Source organism: Meriones unguiculatus, chromosome 16, assembly GCF_030254825.1.
Source record: "Meriones unguiculatus strain TT.TT164.6M chromosome 16, Bangor_MerUng_6.1, whole genome shotgun sequence".
NCBI classification, from domain to species: domain Eukaryota; kingdom Metazoa; phylum Chordata; class Mammalia; order Rodentia; family Muridae; genus Meriones; species Meriones unguiculatus.
Genome location: NC_083363.1, coordinates 16,084,095 through 16,096,247, shown reverse-complemented (window position 1 = coordinate 16,096,247; position 12,153 = coordinate 16,084,095). Strand labels below are relative to the sequence as shown.

Sequence of the window (12,153 nt, the reverse complement as noted above, 5' to 3'; positions counted from 1 at the left end):
CTGGAACTACAGTTCTAGGGGATCTAATACCCTCACATAGACATGTGTGAAAGATATGTAGAAAAAAACAAAAAAACACCAGTGCACATAAAAATAAATAAATCATTTAATAAAATAAAAAGCAGAGTGGTGGTTTCCAGGACAAAAAGGGAAATGAAGTGTTGCTTGGGAATAGAGTGTCAGGTTAAAAAAAAAAAAATTCAAGGTAACAAGAATAACAAACAAACAAAAAAAATCAAGGTCAAATGTCCCATCAGACTACAAAATATAGTTTTAAAGAATTGGCTTTGATAGTATAACATATTTATCTTATCATAGTCAAGAATTTTTATTAAAATTTTTCAAAATACTTCAATCTGACTGTATGGATGCATGTGGCCTGTGGGGTTTGTTTCTGTGAAAATAGAAGTGGTCCTGGAACCTGAGCCCAGCCAGCCCTGGTGTATGATGGAGTGTACTGTTGATGTGCTGTAATGTACCTCTCAGCTTAGCCCTTGACTCATGTAGGAAAGCCAACCTTTACCTTTAGACTTCTGTCATCTAAAATCAAGAGAACGAAACACCTCCAGTGACCAGGATGTTCGTCAACTATGTCAGCCAGAAATCCCAGTTGGGATGAGTACATTCCAGAACGCCGTTCATGTTAAAATCACACCCAAGAAGCAGTGTCTTCCAGACACAGCAGAACTGACACACATATGAACTCACAGAGACTGTGGCAACATGCACAGGGCCTGCACAGGTTTGGGGGTCCCAATGCTAAGCGGGGGAAGTGGACAGAAGTTCCCACCCCTAACCACAAAGCTAGCTCCAATTGACATCTACTTGCAAAGAAAAAAATCTGTTTTCTCCAATGGAGTCTTACTGAGCATATTAACCACAGTTAGGGGCAGACCCCACATCCAGCAGTCAATGGCAACACAAAATGAATTCAGTGGTGTTCACAGACCTTTAGTCTCATATCACCTTGGGCAATATTTGGTGATTACTGGCCTTTTGATTGAACATTATGGTTTCTGAGTCTGTGGTTTTATAGGTTTTGTGTTTGCTATGTTTCTTGTGTTTTCTCTTTGTTACCTTTCTTTCTTTCTTTTTTTAATTACTTTGGTTTGTTTGCTTTTTGGTTTGCCTGATTTCTTAAGAGAGAGAGAGAGAAGGCATGGAGTTGAGTGAGTGGGGAGGATCTGGGAGAAGTTGACAGAGAGAAAACCATGGTCAGAATATATTGTATGAAAAAAAAAAACGGCCAAATAAAGTAAAAATCTTATTTAAAAAAAAAACATACAAAGACTTTCCTTTTTCCATGTTTCACATGGTTTTGTTCAAGATCTGAACCAGAGACAGTCTAATAAAAACATGGTGTTATCTGTTACTGAAGCCTCGTGGATGGGGCTCTCTGCCTTGTAACCTTACCTCAGGCCCCACTTCCAAGAATTCTTTATCTCCATGTTTCTAAAACCAGCCTGGCAGCTTGACAGACTAATCCTATAAAGCTAGGATTAACTATTTAATTTACTATTAATGACATTTATTCACTCAAAGAAGAGTGACCACTGAAGGTCTGCTCAGCTCAGAAAAGTGATGAAAAACTCAGACAACTCTTTTCCCATAACCATGAGACCATGGGCTGGCTTATTTTTTTATACTCTCTGTCCCTAATCCAGCCTAGCCTGGGTATCTAGTGGACTGACTAACTGACTGTTGAACCTGGAAAGCCCAGCCATACCCTGCAAGAAACAATCTTACTAGAGAGAGAAATGAAGAATGATAAAGGTTGTCCCCTGATGGCCCATCTTGGTAGAGAGCAAATGAGTTGAGTCTCACTGAATTGACCTTTCTACAGTTCAATTAGAAATTGTCAGTATGTGAAGAAAGTCAGCCACAGTTGTTCTGCCGAGCATGAGCTGTGGGAAGGGGTTGCAGAGGACAGTGGAAGGGCCACTTAGTCACATGGAGGTTCAGGACCTTTGGTGAACACCAGGAATCTTTGTGGGAGGGAATGAAGGAGCCAAGCAGAAGAGGGAGTGTGAGGTGCCTGGCCATCCTCTGGGATGTTAGTTGACTGAAGATGACCTGATTTCTCTCTCTGTTGATGGTCTTTACTCACTAAAAGAACAAACTGTTTCTCTGCATCGTATACAAACCCATAGGTCAGTGGTTCTCAATCTGTGGGTCGCAACCCCTGATATCCAGCACAGCAGATGTTTGCAGTTCTAGTCATAACAGCAGCAAAATTTCAGTTATAAAGTAGCAATGAAAATAATTTTATGATCGGGGTTCACCACATCACGAATTAAACATGTATTAAAGGTACGCAGTATTAGAAAGGTTGAGAGGCAGTGACCTAGTTTTCTCATTTCTGTGGCCAAATGCCTAAAAAGAAGCAGCTGCAAGGAGGAAGTTCAGTTAGGTTCTAGGAGACACAACCCATCACTGGCAGAGAAAGCATGACGACCTGCAGCTCCGTTGTGGAAGGAGGTGTCCACAACCGGGACCCCACACCTCCTCAGATCTTAAAGGCATAGGCAGGATGCTGAGCGTGGACAGGAAGCGGTGCAGTACTCTAAAACGTCAAGACCTCTCCAAGTGACCCGCTTCCCTAAGTGAGGCTCCTAAAGGTTCCACAACCTTCCCAAACAGCACCGCTGCGGGAGCATTTGCTGGAACACAGGAGCTCATGGGGGACATTGCACATTTGAACCACACCATGCTCTGCGTACGGTCACATCACAGGGAAGGGCCTGGAGACAAAGATCCTGATGAACATTGGCAGCTGAGCAAACTGACATGGGGACAGCAGCTTCATTTCTGTGCCCCTGGCCTTCTGGCTCACTGTCGATAGGAGGGGGGTGTCCCCATTACTGCCTGTTAATTGTTATTTAGATGTTCATGCCTTCAGTTCGGTAGGGAAGAAATGGGGATATGAAGGAGGAACCAGAGCCGTGGTTCAAAACCTTCCTGATGCTACGACCCTTCAGTACAGTTCCTCATGTTGTGGTGACCCCCAACCAAGAATTATTTCATTGCTATTTCATAACTATAATTTTGCTGCTATTATGACTCGTAATGTAAATATCTAATAATATGCAGGATATCTGATATGTGGCCCCCAAAAGAGTGCCAACCCACAAGCTGAGAACCACGGAACTAGAGGAATCAGAATAGGAAAACCTGTCTTATCTCCTTACTTTTTGCCCTTGAGTGGGCTAGGGGATAGCTCCAGTTCTGTGCAGGCCAAATTCCTGCCTAACAGAAAGGAAGAAAGTGAAGTATATCCCTCAAACGTGTGAGCCAAATGGCATTCTCTGCATCAGTGCTTCCCAGCCATGGCTCCCCCTCCACCCTCCTTTCCTTCCCAGCACAGACAGTAAACTTCCTCATCATCTTACACATTTCTCAGCAAGAAGAGCCATGGATACGGTAACTTTAATAATTAGGGCTGGGGATGTTGATTCAGTGGATAGAGCATCTATCACACAACTGTGAGGACCAGACTTCAGCCCCCCCCCACCCAGTGCCGACATAGGCTCCAGATGGACATAGCAGCTCTCCTGTAATCTGAGACCATGAAGGCAGAGGCAGGGAACCTTAGAACATGCTAACTAACTAGACTCACTGAATTGGTGAGCTCTGGGTTACACTGAGAAACCCCGACTGAATAGATAAGATGAAGAGTGATCCAAGAAAACACTCAGCACCACCCTCTCCCTGGACACATGCATAGTACCCTCTGCACACATGAGCCACACGTAGGTGCATGTACACACACACAGATAGGGCTAAGATATAACCCAGTGGTAGAACTTTTGCCTAGGATACAGAAGTCTCTGGGTTCATGCCCCAACACTGTGAGGATAGAAAAGACATACTAGAAGATTCAAGATGCTTACACTTCAGTCTTCCGGGAGTTTAGGAGGACCTGATGTTCCACAGTCTTCAGGTCTCTGCTTACTCAACCGCAAGAAAGCTTTTTCTGAATCTCCAGTGCAATCATGCTGAACTGAGGTTGCCTGGCCTGTTGGCTCATTCTAGCTCTTGCCGACATGGTGACATGGCGTGCAGAGTGCTTGGATGATGGTGGTGGGAGAGTATGGGGTGTGAGCACACGCCAGGGCCACATCATGGATGCTGGTCTAGATGCAGCTGTTGATTCAAGGGCTTTGTAGACGCTGTCATTTTCCAATAAGATGTTCATGGCTGTGTTTCTTATAGCCTGTGATGCTTTACTGAGGACGACCTGCTGTTCTCTGCACTGAAATCTCACTTTTTTCCAAGCCAGCATGAATGTTTGGTACTCACTGAGGGAAGGCACTCTCTGCCAGATGGTCTCTTACCATTTTAATTTCTTCTGCGTCAGTTCCCAGCCCAGTCAGAGACTCGATATAGTCCTTATTCTAGAACAACTCTAAATGTCGAGTTCCCTCTCTTCTCTAACGTCTCCTCCGTTTAATAAGGATGCAGGCTTGCATTTCCCAGTAAGGTGTGTCAGGGCCTCTGAGAGCAGGACCGACTCCTATGATGCTGGCACCCAGCCTCCAAACATGACCTGCCCTCCTAGCCTTTATGGCAAATTGCCCAGTGCCCCATCCTCACATATCCCATCATTCAACATTGCACACAGAGCCACACCTTGACACTGGGGTGCACATGTCCATCTCAGTAAACATAGCACATCACATATATCACATATATCACCCTGAAGTAAGATATACTCCTTAATTTTGCATTTGTCAAAAGCCCTTAATGGCCTTGACTGGATACTGGTCCTTTTGTGATGTAATTTTTCTCCCCAACCCCAAGACTCTCATGTAAGAGTGAGAAGATATTTATATACAGAGAGATGCAGGGGTGGGGAGTGTCTTCATAATTCCTTCAGCCTGCTACCCTGAGGTGTCTGCCAGAGAACCCAGTCATAGCTTACACATTTACCCCATACCACCCCCACCCTACCCCCGAATGTAACTGGTTGTATTTCTCAGTTTAAAACTAAGAAAAAGAAAACCAAACTTCTGCTTTCCTTTGCAGTTTCGGGAGTGTGATTGTCCTTGTCACAAACAAACTCTTTCCAGAAAAACAAACTCACAGAACGGCCTCTCTAAGAGAGGAGATGTTTGATTGTTTGCTTGCTTGCTTTTTGGTTTTGTTTTTTGAGACATGGTTTCTCTGTGTAGCCCTGGCTGTTCTGGACGTGCTTTTTAGACCAAGCTAGCCTTACAGAGATCAGCCTGCCTCTGCCTCCTTAGTGCTGGGATTAAAGGCGTGTGCCACCATAGCCAGGCAGAGAGGAGATTTTTTAAAATCCAACTTCCTCATCCGAATTCAAATCATTGACGAAAACATTGGGTATCATGAAAGGTTGCAGGTTCCCACATGAAGACTAATTGAAAATATTTCTTCATCTCATATAATATGTAGTGATGGCTTTCATTTTCTGTCACAACTATGGGGAGCTTAGTCTACTGTGGTGATGCACACCTCTAATTTCAGTACTTGGGAAGGAGGGTCAGAAGGATCAGGAGTTCAAGATCAGTGGCTTATGGTCAGACTGGACTACGTGAGAACCCCCACACACACACCTCAAAAAACAAGCAGCAGCAACAAAAACCCAAATATTTATAGGAACTGGAGAGATGAGTCGGTGGTTAAGGATGCACACTGCTCTTCCTGAGGACCCTGGTCCACGTCCCAGCACCAACATGGCAGCTCACAACTACCTATAGCTGCATATCCAAGGGAGCCAACACCCTCTTCTAGTCCACACGTGTTGCATATATATGTCCATGCAGGCGAGATACTCACACGCATGTCATAATAATAATTCTTAAAAGGTATTGAACCTTGAGCGCATCTGTTTAAATTCAGAGATGTACTGATGAAACCCTTCAGTCTTTCACTTCGAAGGAAAGAATGCGTTCCACAGCTGTCGGAGAACCCTCAGAAGACAGGAGACTTTTCTCTGTCTTTGTCCTGACATTTTGATGCCACACTGGAAAGACCATTTACTTCGCTCCAGAGAGAGTGCCATATCATGGATAAATACCGCATGCCCAGTTCTCTAGAAGAAGCTAAATAGCACACTCAAGACAGTTACTGTTTTAATTCATTGCCATCCGGTCATGGGTGCAGGCATGCTAGTTCACCTCCGGCTTTCCTCTACTGTACCTTGGTAACACTGATGTCCAAGTTCTTTGAAATAATGCAAATCATTTGGACACCCAAGGGCTCCTCAGCCACCCACTACAATCATCTTGGTTGTGCCACTTTCTTAAAACAAAGTTGCAGCAAACAAATAACTCATTGTTGCATTTCATTCTGAGCCATATGATGTGAATTTTAAAACATGTAACATTCTCTTGAGAAGTATCTGTACATATCAAATGTCTAATTTTAGGACATTTACAATCATACTTAATATTCACAGTTAACCGTCATGAGACTTACAATATATTCAAATAATACCGTATTTGTAACTGCCAAATCAAACCAAATAGTATAAATGGAATTACATTGCAGAATTCTCATATTGCATATACGTTTAAGTTTAATAATACGTCAGCATGTAACATTCATGGGATTAATGTTGCTGTCTAACAGAATGATGCTTGGATTGTGATCATGTAGATTATATATCGTAGTCTCTAGGGCAGGCACCACCATGAAAAGATTTAGCTAAAAAGTCAAAGGACAAGATTAAAGAGAGAGAGAAAGTAAAAAAAAAAAAGATATGGAGATGACTGATATGCAGATAATGAACAGATGGATGGATGGACTGATGAACGTACTTATCCCTTAGCATTCTAAATAACACTCAGCCTGAAGCAAGACGAGAGACACAATACCACAAGAATAGGTTAGACATATCAAATGATATACGATTGTGCTCTCTCCAAAAGCTTTAGTTTACTTTGTAAGTAAAGAGAATGCCGAACACTTTCACACTCTTCTACTTCCATGTACTTCTACCTTTTTAAAATCTTCTCTTACATTTGTGTGTGGGTGCATACATGTGCCCGTGTGTGAGGTCAGAGGAGGAGTTGCAACCTTAGGTGTTGAGCCGGCTCACCAGCCCCTATTTTCGGATTGAGCTTAACGAACGAACAGCATTTCGACAAGGAAAGAGAAATAAGTGGTTCCATGTCCCTATATAAATGGCAGGAATAGATTTTTGGTTGGAAGAGAATACCCGACCCTTGTATCAATATTTCATGTAGTAGAAGAAACTGTTTCAGAGGCAGGTCTGCACGCGAGCTCTCGCCACAACCCTGTGTGACCTTGCAGAGTTACATCAAGCCCCTGGAGCAGCTTTCTGATCTATAAATAGAACCCTTAATGCCTTTCCCATAGAGCGGTTGTCAAAATAAAATAAGACCCCGAGTATAAGGCTCCTGTAACAGAGGACATTAAAAATGGCTCCGTTTTCTCCTGGATTAACTCTACAATTACCTAGTGCCTCTCTGGTCTCAGCTTTGAGCAGATTCAAGGCAGTAAGGGTCTGTTCTGGGTAATATTGTCGGTGTGACATCCTACAGTCTCCAGCTTTCTGGTCCAGATCCTGTTCTGTGATCTTCACGAAAGTCAGACTGAAGGAAGGTCTTTTTTGGCCTTCGTGCATATAAGGTTTGGCTCTTTGGCTGACAGAAGGGAGTGTTCTGTTCAGCCAGCAGCCTGCAGTTCCTACCTCAGTAATAAGATTACTGTCACTGAAATGAAATACAAGCCCAGGACCAACCAGTATGGGCAATTCAAAAGTCTCCCCGAGGGAAACCCATTCATTTTGTTTGTGCTTTAAAAATCTAGGGGATTGGAAAGAAAATTGCCAACCTCTTGCAATTCCATTTCCTTCCCATAATGTCACCATGGCAACTCAGCTTCCCTTTCGGTCCTCTCTACTCAACTACATATGTGTGGTACTCGCCTCCCCCCAAATTGCCTTTGCCAAGAATTTTTCAGCTGGGAGTTAATTTATATGAGGTTGAAGAACAGCCTTTTTTGGTCCAGGACCTATTGTAAGTGACACTTTGTATACATTGTAAGCTTGCAGGGTTTGGTAACAAAAATGAATTCTTGTTATGTGTCCAAAGAAGAGGGAAGGACAAGCAAGCAAGCAAACGAACAAACCCCCAACATTTATGTAATTTGAGAGAGAGGAATATGTCAATGTTATGTTGCCAAGCCCAATATCCATAAAAGCTCTTTTATAAGCTTGCAGTGTCCTGATTTACAAGAAAGGGAAAATCTTATTAGAACAAGTTCAGAGTGCAAAAAGATTGAGTCAAGCTTTTCAGAGTCTAATCTCCATTGACAAACAGCTTACTCTGGTGAGAATTTCGGGTTTTCTGTTGTTGCTGCTGTTGTTCGGCGGAGGAGGGGAATGAGATGTTTTAATAGTGCTTCGGCAATAGGTAAAGTGAATCTAAATTGAAAAGGGAAACAGGAAGTGCCAGATAGCTTGGCAGGTAGAGGAGCTTGCCAAGACTAGCAACCTGTACTTGGTCCCCAGGACCCACACGGTAGAAGGAGAAAACCAGCTCCTAAGGTTGTCTTCTGACCTCCACATGTGTCATGACACAAACATGCATGCACACACAGACAAACAACTGCATGTAGAGTGTGAAAATTAAATATATATATTTACTAAAGAAAATGCAATAAAGGAAATTTTATTATCAAACTAGAAAATATTTGTTTATAGATTAGCTTGAGGCCTGGAGATAGACCTCAGTTAGTAGAAGGCTCAACTGGCATGTATGTAACCCTGATTTACATCCCAGCCTCCCATAAAAGGGGAGAGGAGACATGATAATCTCAGTGCTGAGGGTGGGGGAGGAGAGAAGATTAGAAGTTCAAGGTCATCACTCAACCCGCATACCAAGTTAGAAGCCAGACTGGGCTACCCATACACTATCTCAAAAACAAACAGCCTTGAAAAGACATTCACTTACTCTGTTTATTAACTAAGTAATTGGGTTTTTTGTTTGTTTGTTTGTTAGTTTTTTGTTTTGGCTTGGTTTTCTGATATAGGGCCATACTGTGTAGTCTCGGATAGCCTCAAACTGGCTTTCTAGTTCAGGCTATCCCTATTCTCCCTATCCCCATGTTTTAGTCTCCCTGACATAACAGACAGGGTGTCCAATCGTGCCTTGTTAGATTCAGTTACCCTTTTATCATTTATCTTTCCTTTGGGATTAGAGGAGGCTAGACCATTATTGAAAGAAAACTTATTCATGACACTTATTTAAAAATGATAAGGCAGGGACTGGGCAGGGGGGATGGCTCAGTAGTTAAGAGCACTGGCTGCATTTCCAGAGGATCCGTGTTTGACTCCCAGGACCAGAAACTACAGATACAGAGGCTCTGCCATTCCCTTCTGGCCTCCGTGGATACCTGCACACATGTGGCACATGCATTCACACACATGGGGCAGTAAAAACAAGTCTTTAAGAAGTTGATAAGTCAGGCAGACTACCGCTAACCCAGCTCAACTCGGAATACAGCAAGGAAAGTTAAGGTGTAATGTGAAGCAGAGCTCAAAAAGTTACTAAGGTTTAGAGAGATCATGGCCAGAGCAACAGGACAGAGTCATCTCTGAAGGTAGAGTCTAGTGCTAAGATGGCGGTGGTGGGAATAAGGAAGTGGATCGGATCAAGGGGTTGGGGTGTCTCTCTGAGCTGACCTTGCAAGGTTTCTATACCAGAGGAAGAAGAGATGAACAGCAGAGGCCCCAAAGTTGAAACGCTGATAAGAACAAGTTAGAGGGGCAAGTACAAGTTACATGTTCCCCAAAGGAGGTGCAGAAAAGAAGACAGAAATATTGGAGGTAGGGAAGTTATATGCAGTTTTTGGAGAGCCTTCAAAGGTACATTATAGTGTAGTGGTCCTTAACCTGTGGGTTACAACCTTTCCAGGAGTTGAACAATCCTTTCACAGGGGTCTCATTATCAGATAGCCTGCATGTCAGATATTTACTTTATGATTCATAACAATAGCAAAACTACAGTTACGAAGTAGCAGCGAAAATAATTTTATGGTTGGGGTCATCACAATATGAGGAACTGTGTTAAAGGGCCACGGCCTTAGGAAGGCTGAGAGGCATTGCTGTAGTGTGTGGGTTCTAATGATGAGGCAGGAAGCTGGTTTTGGTCACCAGCACTGGGTAAACTAGGCATGGTAATGCATGCCTCTGATGATCCCAGCCTCGGGAGGTAGAGGCAGGAGACTTCAGAGTTCAGGGTCATCCTGGGGCTACCTAGTTTGAGCTCAGCCTGGCCTACGTGAGTTACTGTGTCCAGGAAGAGGGGTCGACGGGCGGAGGAGATGCTGTACTGTTAGACAGCAAGGATCTGGATCCTGGTGTGAGTGTCTCTCAAAAGAGTGGCTTGTGGAAGAGGCAGCTGCAAACATGCCGAACTGGAAAAAGTAAGGGAACAGAGAAAGCCAGGGTAAAGCTGGGATAGATGTTAAAAAACAAAACAAAAACAAAAACCTAGAATGCCACCCTAAACAATTATTTTAATTTTACGTGTGTATGTGTTGGTATGTGTGGATCTGTGCTCCCATGTGGAAGCCAGTGGATGATTTTTGGAGAGCCTTGTCAAGCGCGATCCTCCATTATTATTATTCTCTGCCACGTTCCTCGAGATGAGAGTCTCTCCCTAAGCTTGGAGCTCACTGATTGTAGATTAGGCTGCCCCAGCATCTCCCCACCCCCACATCCAACACTGTCATCACCACCAGAAGTGTTAAGGCAGTAGGCATGCTTGCCTGTGACCCGTTTCTCATGTGGTCCCTGGGGATTCGAACTAAGGTCCTCATGCTTGCTCACCAGCCTTCTTAGAGACTGGGCCTCCTCCCCAGCACAACCCTGAAGAATTTATAGTTCACAGAGAAGCGAAGGGCAGTAACAATCCTTCCTTCCTTCCTGCACAGAGATCTTTAAACAATAAAGTCAAAGACCTTCAAAGTATGTAACTGTTTTCTTTATATCTCTCCAAAAGATATACGGTAGAGTGCCTACTAAGTTTCCATACTCTTTTTTTTTTTTTTTTTTTTTTTTTTTTTTTTTACTGCATCAATTGTGGTTTGTTGATTGTACACCCTTAAGTCTTACTGAGTAGCTGGGCAACCTCAGTGTCCTTGATTATAAGAACCCGGGCTGCTCACGAGGGCTCTTAACCCTAACTCACGGTGCTGGTTTCTATTGACCTTGTACAAATGTCCCAGAAGCTTAGCCACCCCCACCTGTACAGCTGGCTTTCATGACAGGATGCCCAGCTTCCTTGGGGGGCCATCTCTCCCTGCTGGGACTCTCCTTGAAAGGTAGCACAGTTTGAAAAGTGCCAGATCACATTTGTAGCTGGTGGGGAGAAGCTGCCGGCGTTAAAAGCATCACAAGGACTCTCCTGTCAGCCGCTCTTTGCAGTTTAGGGGAACTGATGAATTTGACCTTGGGAAACAGCTGACTGAGCCATTGAAGCACAGGTGATTGAGGGAGTGGAGGCCACCGGAGCGGCAGGGCCCGGCTCTCCCACTGATGAGAAAAATCTTGAGTCTGCAGGCTCCACCTATTTGCAGTACACAGCAGAGATTCTAGCGTTCGGCTGTAGCAGAAAGGTGATGGTGGTTGCAAATCTGAGCTTTCGGACTTGGTCTTCACTGCCCCTACTGGTTAGCTGTCACTGATAGCCCTCCCTCCCCTGACAAATACCTTTGTGGTGCTGGGAATAAACCTAGGTCCTCACACATGCCAGGCTCCGTGCCTAAGCCGTGCCCAAGCCGTGCCCACATACCCTCTGGCCCTCGTCCTGAATTCAGTCAGTGCAACCTTGGAAATGTGATCTCTTTAACCCACAAGGGTCTAAACTTTTAAATTAGTTGTTATTTGTGTGCATGGGATATGAATGTATGTTCATGTCACAGGAACTTATCAGAGGACAGTTTTGAGGGGTCAGTGATCTCCTCCAGCTTTGCATGGGTTCGGGGGATTAAACCTGAGTCCCCACATTTACCCAACAAGGCTCTTTCCTCACTGTGCCATCTTTCCAGCCCTCCCTAAAGCTTTTGTTTGTTATTGAAGAATATATTTTCCATGTAGGGATGATTGTGAAAGTAAAATCATATGCTATCTTCAGAGAAATCTGCACAGAGTTGGGAAAG

The 12,153-nt window shown here is 43.9% G+C and overlaps 1 protein-coding gene across 25 annotated transcripts in view; it reads left to right on the top strand.

Moving 5' to 3' along the window:
- Positions 1-12,153, top strand: part of Ank3 (ankyrin 3) — a 571,679-nt gene that overhangs the window by 414,510 nt on the left and 145,016 nt on the right. The window lies entirely within an intron of this gene.